The following is a 15,010-nucleotide window of genomic DNA, read 5'->3' as shown; positions in this document are numbered from 1 at the left end:
TGAGTTTATGTATAGTTTTTTGTAAATTCTATTGTATTTCTTTATTTTTATGTAAATGCCTGAAAGAAAATGAAACTGAAGGTAATATAATAACATATACATAATAGATAATAAATTTGCTGTGAAATTTGAAATTTCTGAGATAGCATTTCCAAGATATGAAATATGACATATTTAAATAGTTCCTTTCCTTTAGCGTCGGCCAAAAAACTAGCTTTTGAACCTTTTATAATTCTGGTAGTGTTATCATCATTGCAAAAAACAGGAAACATCTTGCAATAATATTTTAACTTTTCTCTTTTACATTGTACTCTCCCAAAATGTTACAGAGTATCAAATAAATAAATCACTGTCAAATCAGGATTGAACGAAGATATAGATCCATGTTTATAATTGTAACAAATTATTTAAGATAGTCATTTGAATCACATTTGAATCAATTTCTTGCCTTAAAGAAGTAAAAAAAGCTACAGTGTTAACATTTCCTGCTACAATGACAAAAATGTAGCATATATGTACTTGTACAGTCTTTAAAATGTACTGTTTAAAATGCTCATATTGTATATTTATCAATCTATTTTCATGATAAGACCATAAGATATACGAGCAGAAGTAGGCCGTTCGGCCTATCAAGTCTGCTCCACCATTCAATCATGGGCTGATCCAATTCTTCCAGTCATCCCCACTCCCCTGCCTTCTCCCCATACCCTTTGACGTCCTGGTTAATCATGAGCCTATCTATCTTTGCCTTAAATATACCCAATGTTTTGGCTTCCACAGCCACTCGTGGCAATAAATTCCACAGATTTACCACCCTCTGACTAAAGTAATTTCTCTCCATTCTCTGTTCTAAATGGACATTCTTAAATCCTGAAGTTGTGCCCTCTTGTCTTAGACTCCCCTACCATGGGAAATAACTTTGCCATATCTACCATAATCTGATCAGGCCTTTTAACATTTGGAATATTTCTATGAGATCCCCCCTCATTCTCCTGAACTTCAGGGAATACAGCCCAAGAGCTGCCAGACGTTCCTCATACAGTAATCCTTTCATTCCTGGAATCATTCTCGTAAATCTTCTCTGAACCCTCTCCAATGTCAGCACATTCTTTTTAAAATAAGGAGCTGAAAACTGCACACAATACTCGAAGTGTGGTCTCACGAGTGCCTTATAGAGCTTCAACATCACGTCCCTGCTCTTATATTCTATACCTCTAGAAATGAATGCCAACATTGCATTCATCTTCTTCACCACCAACTCAATCTGGAGGTTAACCTTTAGGGTATCTTGCACAAGGACTCCCAAGTCCCTTTGTATCTGCATTTTGAATACTCTCCCCATCTAAATAATAGTCTGCCCATTTATTTCTTCCACCAAAGTGCATGACCATACACTTTCCAACATTGTATCAAGAGCTTTCTTTTAAAGCAAATTGCTTTATCAACATTTACTTTAAAAATAAAAAGAAAATTACCTGTATTCAGATTAGGTTGCACACAAAGATGTAATCTACTTTGCAAAAACTAGGTTATTTATGCCACTAAGATTCAAAAGATATAAAATATTATGGTTATAAAGAACATGATCTGGAAGGTGTTCAGCAAATCTCTCTCTCTCTCTCACACACACACACACACACACACACACACACACACACACACACACACACACACACACACACACACACACACACACACACACACACACACACACACACACACACACACACACACACACACACATCTCTGCATCTCTGCATCCTCCATCTCTGCATCTCTGGCAGGGTTAAGGGTTTCCTTCATCGTGTTGGTGGCCTCCTCTCAGTTTTCACTAGTGTCAGTCATGCATGTCCTGGGTGGAGTCTCAGGAATACCATCACACACAGATGTTGAAGGTTTCTTCATTGCTGTTTCCATAACAATTTTGTTTTACCAGTCAGGGTTGTTAGCCCTGAGCTGAACCCCCCCCAAGCCAGGAGGACCAGTCGGCTACTCTTAATCTAGCCTTTACCCTTTGACCTGTTTGACATGGGTGACCCTACCAAGAGCCAAAGCATAAAGCCCTGACTCCAGCCAACATAACTTTCCCAGTCATTGAGGCACGCAAGCCTCCAAACCACAACAAGGAATCTGGTCCTCTTGGTAGTTCCCATTCTTGCTCGGGTGTAATATCCAGATGATGGGTATTTACTTACTTACATGTACAATTGAGAAGGAAGCCATGCAGTCCATGCTGGTTCCTAGCAGAGCATCACATCTGATTCATTCCCCCCCTCCCCCCATAACTTATTGTCTCTCACATACCCATCAACTCTCCTTTGATTCCTTTTGTCACAGGTACACCAAGTAGTACTTTAGAAATGAATATTAAACCACCCAAACTGGAGTATTTGGCAGAAACCTAAACAATTATGGTGAGTACATGTAAACGTCACACAGATCCATTGTCAGGACTGAACTCAGTTTCCTAAAGCTGTGAGACATTGATTCTGTCTGGGGCCTTGGAAAGCACAAAATGCCAAATTACAGGCTTATAACCATGGAATGTCACTGCCATCATTACTCCTGTAGAGGAATAACATTACTTCAAATATACATTATAATAAAAAGATTAATGCATGATCCATGAATATGCTTCACATCAGCCAGATTCTTTTGACTCAGGCTTTTTAGGAACTGAAATTTTATATATTTGAATTATGAGAAAACGATCTACTTTAAAATAATTCCAAATATTTAAATAGTCCAAGCATGAAAAGGTTATAGCATTCTATAAGAATTGTAGGAGCCAAGTATCTGTTTTGTATTGCACATTTATTATGGTTACGGTAATTTGTCACATGGGTTGAGGCATGGTAGAAGTAAGTGAGAATCGTTACATATTCACCCTTTGTGCCATTGGTTTCATTAGTTAGAGGCTTTGAGGTTAGGTTGGATATTTTGGTTGACCACTTATTTCGATATTTCCCTTGTTTTGCTAACTTCACTTATTACGCTGATTCTGATCTCGCTAATTTTGATCGCTCATCTTTGCTGGTTTCGTAGTAAAGGATCAAAAGTACTTTTTTTTCAACTTGGAACTCAGTTAAGTGCGTCATACAGTGTCAAGTCCCTCACTTGGTCTCTCAGCAATGTTTTTTCTCAAATAACCACTGCAAGGATGATTTGAATGTAATGAAAACATTGTTATGTAACTGTTATTATATAAGTTTTTGGAAAATGTCTTTAGAATGAAGCCCTTGAGTGTAATCTTCATGATTTTGCTTTTCTTGTTTTCCCTTCTCTACAAATTTTGTTTTTGTGCACACAACTGTGATACAGTTCAGAATTTCCTATGTTATCATCTCAGAAATGATGAAAAGGTATCAACCATCACAATGGAATCTGGACTACATGTTTCCCTTAATAAAAGAATTATGTTTCTGAAAAGCATTCTGTTAATAAAAAAAAGTCAACTGAAATGGCTTTTCCAAGTAGTTTCAATACAGAAACAGCGGTCATGTTTTCAGAGATCAAGAATTTCAATTGAAAGAAACTCAAACACTTAAAAGTACGTCAACACAAGTACTTGAAGTAACAAAACATAATTTTATTAACAACTGTCTTAAATTAAGAAAATAAAAGTACATACAGTAATTAATGTGCACTTTCAGGGTACTCAACAAGTGGAAAGGTAAGATCCTCAGGGGTTCTGATGGGGGAATGTGGAGAGGATATTTAATTCTGTGGGAGAATACAAAATGAGGGATCACTCTCTCAAAATAAGGCTTACCGATTTGAGATGTGCATTTTGTATTTGCTGTTTGTCTGTCTAGGGTTGCTATAGTGTTCATTTACCAGCAGGGGGAAGTAGATGGTTAAAAATAAACACAAAGTACACCGCAGTTGCTGTGGTCAAATCAATACGTACATACAAGCTGAAACGAAGGGTCTTGGCCGGAAACGTTGACTGCTCATTTCAACGGATGCTGCCCGACCTGCTGAGTTCATCCAGCTTGTTTGTGTGTGTTGGTTAAAAATAAAGATGGCTACACTCAGATAGACAATAGGTGCAGAAGTAGACCATTCGGCCCTTCAAGCCTGCACCGCCATTTTGAGATCATGGCTGATCATCTAATATCAATACCCAGTTCCTGCCTTGTCCCCATATCCCTTGATTCCCCATCCATAAGATACCTATCTAGCTCCTTCTTGAAAGCATCCAGAGAATTGGCCTCCACTGCCTTTCGAGGCAGTGCATTCCAGACCCCCACAACTCTCTGGGAGAAGTTTTTCCTTAACTCGATGCCAGTCTTTCTCTCCTTACTACTATGTTGAAGGTTTTCACAATAGTACAATTAAGCCTACACAATTTTTAAAAAAATACTGAGCAAAAAATGCCAACAGTTGGATAGGTAGCATAAATTTGAGATATTGAATCAAGACAGAATATTAATTGAGCATAGTTTAATAGTAGTTGGTAGAAAATAATATTACAGATGAGAAAAAGACAAATATATTCCTTACTATTTTGGTCCCTGCTAATTTGGACTCCCCAAATGTTTGGCCGTGTAAAGAAATTGGTGAAATTGCCTTAGACAAAACTTTTTGAAACTGTCAAAAATTTCAAGTTGAAGCCGATTATCATTGTAGCATGCTTCATATTTCATCATTGGCACCAAGGAGAAGCTCTGGCTGGAGATCATGCAAACTGCTTGGGCTTGTGATGCACCATCAATAACTCACGCTGAGACTTAGGAAGTGAGATATCGGCTTTTATTGACTGGAAGAACAACACTACATCCTGGGAAAATGAGGGAGAGCAGCAGACCACAGTCGCCTTTATACAGGGGTCTGTGGGAGGAGCCACAGGAGCAGTCAGACAGGTATATCTAGTTCAACACAGCTTGCCTTAGTGCTAAGGGATTAGATAGCACACTTAGTGTGTTCAGGAAAGTTTTCTGGAACATTACATATTTATCCTTACTAGAGAAAGGGCTACACCATCTCTTCTTTGGAAATGAGGCTAAGCAAGTGGTTGATCTGTCTGTGCGGAAGCACTTTGGGGTTTACGACCATAGTTCTAGTACTTTCAGAATAGTTATGGATAAAGATAGGACTGATTATGAAATTTGTTTCGTGGCAGCAGTACATAGCAAGACATAAAAATTACCATAAGTTTCAATAATAAATAAATAAATAGTGTGAAAGAGGAATAGTGAGAGAGTATTAATGGGTCTTTCAGAGATCTGAAGGCATAGTAAATTACGGGACCCTGGGGAGTGTTGTTGAATAGAGAGACCTTGGGGTTAGAAGTACCTAGTTCCCTGAAAAATGGGAAGACAGACAAGGTGGTGATGAATGTGTAAAGCATACTAGCCTTCATCAACTGAGACACAGAATATTCTACTACACCCCATCTCCCTACCTCCTGGTTGCACACTGTGGTCATTCCACAGTGGCCAATTAATTAAGGCTCTAGGTAGGTGAATGGGATGTGGGAGGACCAAGTATCCAGAAGAACATCAAGTGCTTACTAATTCCATGCAGACAGCAGCTGAAGTCGGGACTGAAACCGAGAATTGGGCACCACAACTCCTACTGGCTGCGCTACTCTTACTGCAGTGAGCTTTTGGTACTAACTTTTTCAATCGGCCTGTGCCAGCAGAATATTCATTGAGGCAGATCCTTAATGAACAAGGGGTAAGGTTACCACAATCAGGTAGAAATGTGGAGTTGAAGTTGCAACTAGATGAGCCACCAAATCACAGAACAAGCTCAAAGGGGCATGATCTAAACCTGCTCCAGACGGCATGAAAAGCAATTTCTCTAGCTTCCAGTAATTTCCCTCACTTCTCCCTTCTCTCCTTTTCCGTTTCCCTTTCTGGCTCTCCTCATACTCTGTCTCTTCTCTTCACCTGCCCATCATCTCCTTCTGGTGCCCCTCATCCTTCCCTTCCCTCCACAGTGCACTCTCCTCTCATATCATATTCTTCTATCTTCAGCCCTTTACCTCTTCTCCTTCCAGCTTCTCACTTCATTGACCCACCTACTCTCCCCTTGCCTGGTTTAATCTATCTCTTGCCAACTTGTGCTCCTTCCCTTCCTCCCACCTTCTTATTCTGTCTTCTCCCTATCTTTTCAATACTAATGAAGCCCGAAATGCCAACTGTTTATTCTTCTCTATAGATGATGCCTGACTGCTGAGTTCCTCCAGAATTTTGTGTTTATTGTTCCTAATTTACATCTCTGTGCCACATAACAAGCAGTATTGCATATCAAGGTGACAGCGGATGTGAGATAGGGAGTTGTCATGGGTCTCGGCGAATCTGAGCTTGGTGGAGTTTGCAGCATTGATATCAAACTCTTCTGTGCTCCCAATAGCAAAGCAAGGTTTTTTTTATCATGCAGGCATGCCTAATGCTACTCTCCAGTGTTGGCAGCATCACCGCTAAGAAGAGTTCTACCTTCTCAATAAACAAGAACATATTCTCATAGGAGGTTGTTTAGATGGTACTGCTACAATATTGTTGGCTTATTCTGTAACCTCTTTAATATTATTGGCTAGCTTACTCTCATATTCTTTCTTTACCTTCTTAATGACTTTTCTAGTTGTCTTTTATTGGTTTTTAAAAACCTTCCAGTCCTCTAACATCCTACTAATTTTTGCTCTATTATATGCCGTCTCTTTGACTTTTATGTAGGTTTTGGCTTCTCTTGTTAGCCACGATTGTGTCATTTTCCCTTTAGAGTCCTTCTTCCTCTTTGGGATGTATATATCCTATGCCTTCTGAATTGCTTCCAGAAATTCCAGCCATTGCTGCTCTGCCCTGCCAACTCCTCTCTCATGCCTTTGTAATTCCCTTTACTCCACTGCAATACTGATACATCTGACCTTAGTTTCTCCTTCTCAAATCTCAGGGTGAATTTGATCATACTATGATCACCTGCTGTACATGGACATTGTCTGCAAACTTCTAGATACTAACCAGATGTTTTTTCAGATTATGAGTAAAGTTCTGCTGTCCATGTTAATCCTTGTAAAATATTGTTGAATACAGAGTGAGAGAAACAGAGTGATATAATTCTGGACCAACAACTATAATGCAGGATTGACCACCAGAAAACTGGCCTTTGAATATATGGCCCTTTTGTGCCTTGGGTTCTATGAGTGATTGATTCAGAAAAAAATTTAAGCCTGTTTGTCCTAAAGAGTAGGATGATGTTTTACTGCCTGGAAACTTGGAGTGGTTTTCTTATCTTGAGTTGAACTTGCAGAGGATATCCATTACCATGACAGCCCAGACTCATTCACCACAAGTACGGGTACTTGTTCCAGAGAATAGGCACCTCCTTCAGTGATTGGGAGATTGCAGTTGTTTGGGAAATTTTCTGTCATCATGGCAACTGTCTTTGCTTCCTCCCTTTCAAGACTAATATTTTGCAGGTTTCCAAGTCACTTGAACATTTCAGAAGTTTCAGAAGATCTAGGGCCCTTGTCATGTTTTTCTTTCAGGTAACAATCTAACACTTAACTGTTTAGTAAGCTTTCAGAGAGGAAATGCTGTTAATTGTGATGTTCTAACCTCATACTGGATCCATTCTTTCCATTATAACGTTTGTACCCTCTGTAACACTTCCAGGGATAACATTTTATTTGAATTCCTAAGCAATGTTCCCTCAAGCTGCATGGGTGCACAGTTGCACAGTAACGGAAATGCTCCCGTGCACATAGCCTTTGTTGCCATGCAGCTGGAACATAATGTTATTATAATTTTGAAGTTATGTTAATATAATTTTGAAATCTGTGATAATTTAATTGTGAAATACCCTGAAATTAATTATGTGTTAATAAATAGAATCCATAAATTTTCTAAATAATAAATGTTCTACACCTTTACTTTGAAACATCTCAGAGCATCAATATGTCTACATTGTCAATGTTTCAGGTTACAGCACTGTTTTAAGTTGGAACAATAAACATAAAATAGAAGTCAGTAGCTCATTGTTAATAACCTGCCAGCCCACTGAACACAATGTGGAAGATTTTCTTTGTTGTATTTCAGTATACCCTTCACTAAATAAATAACATCAAAAACGTGTGTTTTTTAAATTTTCACTCTAAATATTCATAGTACGCATATTATATGAAAAAACATTTAAAGTGCTGTGCAGTATTCAAGCTGTTTAAAAATTTCCTACTCAGAGCAATGATTGGTCTGCGTAGCTGTATAAAGAAAATTAGAGCGAACGTTATGATAAGGATTGTTTGCACCAACAAGTTCAAGAATGGCTGAAGTTCACAAAATGGTCATTCCATAATCCCCCCCTTTTAATCTCATCCAGATTAACATTGCTGCTTACACCCAGTGACCACGTTATTAGGTACACCTGTACACCTCTTCACTAATACAAATATCTAATCAGCCAATCACTTGACAGCAACTTGATACATAAAAGCATGCAGACACGGTCAGGAGGTTCAGTTGTCGTTCAGACAAAACAGCAAAAGAACTGCGACCTAAATGACCTTGACCATGAAATGTCAGTTGGTGTCAGATGGGGTGGCTTGAGTATCTCAGAAACTGGTGAACTGGGATTTTCATGCACAACAATCTCTAGAGTTTACACAATGGTGTGAAAAACAAAAAAAAATCCAGTGAGTGGCAGTTCTATGGGTGAAAATGCCCTTGTTAATGAGAGAGGTCAAAGGAGAATAGCCAGACTGGTTGAAGCTGACAGGAAGGTGCTAGCAACTTAAGTAACCATGTATTACAACAGTGGTGTGCAGAAGAACATTTCTGAACACACAAGTTGAACCTTGAATTGGATGGGTTACAGCAGCAGAAGACCACACTGAGTCCACTCCTGTACCTGATAAAGTAGGCACTGAGCGTATAGCTTGCCATGATTTCTTAGAAGAGGTGCAACCTTAGAACTGCTGGACAGAATAAAATATGATAAATGAGAGAAAATCTTCAGATGTTGGAAATCATAGCAACACACTCAAAATGCTGGAGGAACTCAGCAGGCCAGGCAGCAAAAGAGTACAGTCAAAAATGTTTCCTTTTCTGTAGATGCTGCCTGGCCTGCTGCGTTCCTCCAGCATTTTGAGTGCATAGCTCTAATATGATAAATCCTGTTAACAAGCGGAGCACTGCAACCTCAACAATGACAAAATGGCATCAGAGCAAGTGTGAATGCATTGTGAGCAGAAGTTAGTGTGTTTTACATTATAGTGCACAAAGTTTCACTAATTGAGGACATGTATCCTGAAGAATCGAAGACATTGTAATGAAATTTCAAATCAAACGATACCTCTATCTTGTTTCATCCATTTAGATTGTCAACAAAACATATCTTAAGAGATTTCTTCAATATGCAAGTTAATTTTATATTCAAATATTTTGGAATGCTGGAAAATTATGTAATATAACTAAAATACCCTTTTCTTTACTTTTCTGGTGGCACAAACTTATTGTGACATTGGGCAATGACGAACATGAGCAAGCCACTTAACCTGAAAATGCCCGGCCTGTTTACAGGAGAACACCATTATAATGGTGTATGTATAACACAATTAGCTACTAAATGATGTTTAACAGCTAGACCTGCATTTGTTACATTGAAGCCCTCAGGCGAGGGTAGAACCAAGTATTGATGGAAAGTCCCTGAAAGTAATTGAGACGGGACTTTTGTGGAGATTTTAAACTCAAGGAGTAGTGGTGGTGAAGATCCATTTCAAGGAAATTGAGGCCTCAGTGTGCAGCAGTGATGGGACAGAGGAAGGACATGTTCTATGTTCTGCTTTAGGAGGGATTTAGGACAGAAGCAGCGTTGTAAATTCACCATCCACACATATCCACCCTTCTGTTGTGAGCAGAGTCCTGTTTAAGGAGATAGGCTCACTCCCTGACTAGTGGAAAGAAACCTTCTGGGACGGGTGTAAATCGAAGTCTGTTCATACGGCCCGCTGGAATATACCCTCTGATCTGATTGAAGGCCTCTGTCAGTCAGAGTTGTCCATGGATATTGTACCTAGATACGCAAGCCTGGGCAGTATGATATGGAGAGCAAGCTGTTGCCCGTGTAGCAAGCTCCCCCTCTCCGTGCATCTGATGAACCCAAAGGAACGGCAGAGACCGACAGTTTGGTACCAGCAGCGTCGCAGGAGTTGCCAGTCAACATTGAACTCAACGTAGGACTGCCTTAGTGACTTCAGCTCCAAATTTTTCCCTCGGTGTTTACCCCCGAAACCTTCCCCATGAGTAGGTATAGCCACAATGCAGCAGAGGTTTGAGATCAGAGTTCTCCTTCTAGAGAAGCTGCCAACCACAGCAGACACACCCCATTTGCCCAAAGCAACTGGTTTTAAGGGGCCAGTAACCTGCCTTTGCCTCTTCTCCTGTCAGTAGAAATGATTCCGCTGGCCACATATGAAGGCCAGGAGCTGGACTTGGTTGTCAGAGGCCATTTGAGGCGCACACCATTGGGAGCATTTAATAGGTAGTGGAAGCTTATCCCTGTGACCATCCCCAGGTACAACAACCTTCAGGAACTGACATATACCTTAGCCACGTTATTAACAACACAAGGCACAGAGAAAAAAGAATCACGTGATTGTAACTGCTCTCATTCATTTGGACTTAGTCAGAATACATTTCCCTTTGTTCTATCCAACCCTCCATCATCTTCTCTCCTGCTAAAACAAAAGTTGTTTTTCTTTTTTCCAGTTCTGAAGAAGGCTCCCAGATCTGAAACATTAACTGTGTTGATGTCTCCACAGACGCCGCTTGACTTTCTGAGTCTTTCTAGCACCTTCTGTTTTTTTTTCATATTTTTACCATCAGCATTTTTAATTTTCATTGTACTTTGTCTATCATTAAGGACAAACTATGTCATGACAAAATTGAGATCTTACTGTCTCAATAAAGGTTATCCTATGGACAGTTTGTGTTTCAGTTATTCCTCAATGCAAAGAGCTGTACATGATATGTTGTTATCATATTAGTGTTGAGTTTGGGGTATGACTGCTTCAACAGAATACAGTAGTGGCCACTGCAAATGCCTAGCTTTGTGGAGATAGGGTGAAGCAGTCTTGAGTGTAGCCAAGGAACATGACACTTCAGCAAATTCCTTTCTGATCAACAACCAGCTGTCATTAGAGAGTAGAAATATTTCCTAATGATGAGAAGCTTTTAGTAGCCTTAGTCTGCACTCCTGGGAAGCCAGTAATGGTGGGAAATCCCGGTGCCCAAAATAACGCTTTCTTTCTTCTAGGGCTTTTCTTTTTGGAGTGAAGGAGGATGAGAGGTGGCTTGTTAGAGGTGTATAAGATGATAAAAGGCATAGACAGTGGACAACTAGTGCCTTTTTTCTCCCCTGAGTGGAAATGGCTAATACGAGAGGGCATAACTTCAAGATGGTTGAAGGAAAATATAGGAGAGGTGTCAGAGGTAGTTTTTTTCTACACAGAGAGCGTTGGCTGTGTGGAACACACTGCCAGGGTTGGTGGTAGAGACAGATATGTTAGAGACATTTAAGAGACTTTTAGGTACATGGACAACAGAAAGTTAGAGGGACATGTGAGAGGGAAGCATCAAGTTGATCTTGGAGTAGTTTAAAAGGTTGGTATAACATCATGCCCTGAAGAGCCTACACTGTGCTGTCCTGCTCAGTGTTTTTCAATAAAATTTTAAATTGGTGAAATAATTCCTTTGAGAACGTACAGCCTTTATTTTCCATCTATTTTTCAGGATCTGGCCATTGCTGGCTAGTCTGGGATTTGTCCTGGATGCTGTTAAGCTTCAGGAGAGTTGTTAGTGCTACACTCTTCCAGGCAAGTAGAATATTTCCAACCCTGCCTGGTATGGTGGCAGAGGTAAATACATTAGAGGCTTATAAAAGACATTTAGATGGGCACATGAATGTGAGGAAGATGGAGGGATATCGACATTATGTAGATAAGAAGGATTAGTTTTTGGGTTTTTTAAATTTACTTTTTAGCTGGTTTGGCTCAACATTGTGGGACGAAGGGCCTGTTCCTGTGCTGTACTGTTCTATGTTGTATTTCAATAAATTCTTGACTTGTCCATTGTAGATGGTGGAATGGCCTTGGGGTTTAGGGGGATGAATCACATGCCACAAGTTACCCAGTCCCTGACTTGCTCTAATAGCAATGGCACTTACGTAGTAAGCAGTTGAATATCAATGTTACGTCAGTGTTATACTGAGCCCTTGCAGTCCAGGCAAAGGGTTTTGGCCTGAAACGTTGACTGTACTCTTTTCCATAGATGCTGCTTGGCCTGCTGAGTTCCTCCAGCATTTTGTGTGTGTACATGAAAACATGGCTGAAAGTCCTCTCACAGGATGTCGTATATCTATGTGATGAAAAACTCAGAGCTTCAGACAAATCCATGCAGGTAGGAAATTGAGTTTCTGAAGACCAAACATGGGCAGCTTTTTGCAGAGAATAGCGTATTTGTCTCCTGCCTAAAGGTCTGTGATGTTCTGTGAGTGGCCTGCCAAACATATCATGAACCTTCTAGTGATACTTGGCGATTAAAGTCTGATTCTGATTCTGATTAGTACAATATTTCTCAGTGGTAAAAGTACTAGTTGTTAGTTGTACAGGTTTCTGTGGACTTTGGAGTAGCTTCATCAATCTGCAGTCAGTCCTGAGGCTGCCTATTCAGGTCACCAAAGTCAACAATCTGTTCCTTTAAATCAGGGGTTCCCAACCTTTTTTATGTCACTAACCGAGGGGTCGGTGGATCCCAGGTTGGGAACCCTTACTTTAAATGATAAAAAAAAGAATACGGCAAAGCATGGTCCTAGCTCTGGGTAGAATTTTCCATTACAGACCTTTGAGTTCTAATTCACGTAGTGGTGTAAACAGCCCTAACATGGTTTGGGTCATGCCTGTCGATCCTGACATGGTTTGGATCTCGCCTGATGGTCCTGACTTGGTTTGGGTCATTCCTATTGATCCTGACATGGTTTGGGTCATGCCTGATAGTCCTTACTTGGTTTGGGTCATTCCTATTGATCCTGACATAGTTTAGGTCATGCCTGTTGATTCTGACATGGTTTGGGTCATGCCTAACACGAAAAGATTGTGTTGCAGGCGAATGTACATCAAATGTGGAAGAGTCCAATATAATTTTGCTCACTGTGCAATTTCCCCTCAATGACACAATTGTTAATTCTAGACTAGAGGCCGGGGTTCATGATATGCTGGGCAGGCCACTCATTTCCTCTCCTTAGCTTACAAAGGAACCCAACCCAATAATTGTTACTATGCAATGTCTACTTTGTCCATAGATACGTGTTCAAATCTTACCATGACAGCTGGGGAACTTAAATTCAATTTATTAAATACATTTGGAGTTACAAGCTAGTCACTGTAATAGCAATCGCGAGGACAGGAGTGTTACAGAAACCCATTTGGTTTACTAATATCCTTCATGGAACGAAATCTGACACATGCAGATGTGATTCCAGACCCAGCGACATGTTTGGCTCTGAATTATCTTCTGAATTTAGGAGAAATTAGGGATAGATAATAAGCACTTGATTACCAGCAACATTCATGACCCATAAACAAATAAGAAGAGACTACTAGTGCAAGCTACATACAAAATCAATTTATGTTGTTCTGGACTTTTTTTCAACATGAAATATGAGTTTATTTCTATGGTTTAATTTACAACTGCAATCATCAGATTCATGTGAGCAAGCACCTTACTCATTTTCTCCTCCATAGTTCACCTAATAATTATAACTGAACTGTGTCTAGTTTTTCCATTTAATCCCAGACAAAAAGTGGCAAGATTACGTCTGGGCGCAGAGGTCAACATAACTGAACTTATCACTTTCTCTAATTCATCGTCTGCAACAGAGAAACTTTCTGGGATCAATTAATATCAAATGGGACCAACATCTGGACACGCTAGCTGCCACAGCTGTGATCAGCCAACTATTCAGCCACATCCTGATCCGATGGCCTTGTTATGTCAGATTTAAGTATTTGCTTGTTCAATCTAAAGTTGCCAACTTGTACTGAAGTATGCAATTCATTACAGAATGCATAAACACAAAAACGTCTACAGATACTGGAAATCCAAAGCAACACACACAAAAATGCTGGAGGAACTCAGCAGGTCGGGCATCACCTGTGGGAATGAATAGACAGTCGACGTTTCAATCAAGACCTTTCTTCAGGACTGAGAAGGAAGGGGAAGACGTCAGAATAAAAAGGTTGGGGGGGGGGAAGGTGAGTAGCTGAAAGGTGATAGGTGAAACCAGGTGGGTGGGAAAAGTCGAGGGCTAGGGAAGGGTAAATCTGATAGGAGAGGAGAGTGGACCACAGGAGAAAGGAAAGGAGGAGGGGGCCCAGGGGGAGGCAGGCGAGAAAAGGTATAAAGACAGAGTGGGGAATGCATATAGTTGAGGTTCTGCTCCATGCCAGCAGAGGTCATAGTGCTTTTGGAAGCGTAGCTTACTGTATGTCACTGTTTTGATCTTAAGTAGATACATTTTGGTTTTCGGGTAGATGGAGCTCGTCAGCCTGGGAAGGCAGTCCATCTAAGAGAGGGAAAACTCTGATTTCAAACCTCCGCTGCCTTGCGGCCATACCCACTCATGGGAAAGGCTTCGGGAGTAAACCCTGAGGACAAATCCGGAGCTGGAGTCCCTAAGGCAGTCCGACGTTGTCTTCAAACTCACTCTGGCAACTCCTGCGACGACACCGGTGCCAAGCTGTATCGGCCCTTACCCTTCCCTTGGACAAAATCAGTGTCGTGGAGAGGGAAGACTCACTGCATGGGCCACTGCCGGTCTTCCATACAACCTTGCCCAGGCCTGCGCCCTGGAGACCTTCCAGGTGCAGATGCATGGTCTCACGAGTCTAACGGATGCCACACACATTTTGGCTGATCTCTGTAAACACTGCGTTTTCAGATATGTACTCTTACCAGGCCTGAAGAAATAAAGCTTACAGAAAGACAAAACTCACCTTCCACTTTTTAAA

General features: G+C 40.5%; 1 long non-coding RNA gene across 1 annotated transcript; it reads left to right on the top strand.

The window, feature by feature from the left end:
• The first annotated feature begins 1,071 nt into the window (after positions 1-1,071).
• LOC140719709 (uncharacterized) lies at positions 1,072-14,166 on the top strand. Its single transcript, XR_012096980.1, has 3 exons — positions 1,072-2,414; positions 12,273-12,401; positions 13,797-14,166. It is a non-coding gene; the product is annotated as an uncharacterized lncRNA (long non-coding RNA).
• Positions 14,167-15,010: the final 844 nt, after the last annotated feature.

The sequence above is a fragment of the Hemitrygon akajei genome, chromosome 32 (genome assembly GCF_048418815.1).
Source record: "Hemitrygon akajei chromosome 32, sHemAka1.3, whole genome shotgun sequence".
NCBI lineage: Eukaryota > Metazoa > Chordata > Chondrichthyes > Myliobatiformes > Dasyatidae > Hemitrygon > Hemitrygon akajei.
This window is presented reverse-complemented; position numbering and strand designations above follow the sequence as displayed.